An 845-nucleotide genomic window follows, 5' to 3' on the forward strand; every position below is an offset into this window, starting at 1 on the left:
CCACCAATTTTTTGGAATTAATCATTCATTAGATCTTATGTCAAACTAATCTTAACCAGAAAGAGGCGGCTAGAACTTGTGTCTTGTCATTCTTTTGAAACAAATTAAAAAAAAAATGTCACATAGATTATTGGAGCAAAGAGATCAAGTAATAATAAAAAAATATTGATTGCGAAAGAGAAAAGAGTTTGATTATCGATTAAAATGAGGAAGATAAACCAAACTAGCCGTCCATCTAATTGCTTAAACTAAAAATAATTACGGATATATAATATTTGTATTCTAAACCACCGAATATATGGGAAAACGAAAAATAAAACATACTACATAAACAATACGGCTAAACTCCAAGCAAAAGGGACTCTAAAAAAATTAACCAACCTCAATCACACATTCATATCCTCTTCCTACCCCATTTAGGATGAGATAAGATTACTGAGGTGCTTACACGTGGCACCTCCATTGTGGTGAATTAAATGAAGAATGGCTTAGCTCCAAAAATAATTTTCCAACCTTTCATGTGTGGATATTAAGATTTGTATAATGTATCAAGAACCACATAATCCAATGGTTAGCTTTATTCCAAGATGAGAGAGTTGTTGATTTTTGTCCGTTAGATATGGGAAATATGTGAAACCTTATCATTATATATAGAGTGGTGGGCAACTATGCAATGACCATATTGGAAGTTTAAAGGGAAAAAAAAGGAAAAGGGAGAAAGAGAAATCTTTCTGTCTTAAGTGTAATTAGCAATGGCTTCCTCAGTTCTTTCCTCTGCAGCAGTTGCCACTCGCAGCAATGTTGCTCAAGCTAACATGGTTGCACCTTTCACTGGCCTTAAGTCA

The sequence above is a fragment of the Nicotiana attenuata genome, chromosome 7, assembly GCF_001879085.1.
Source record: "Nicotiana attenuata strain UT chromosome 7, NIATTr2, whole genome shotgun sequence".
Taxonomy (NCBI): domain Eukaryota; kingdom Viridiplantae; phylum Streptophyta; class Magnoliopsida; order Solanales; family Solanaceae; genus Nicotiana; species Nicotiana attenuata.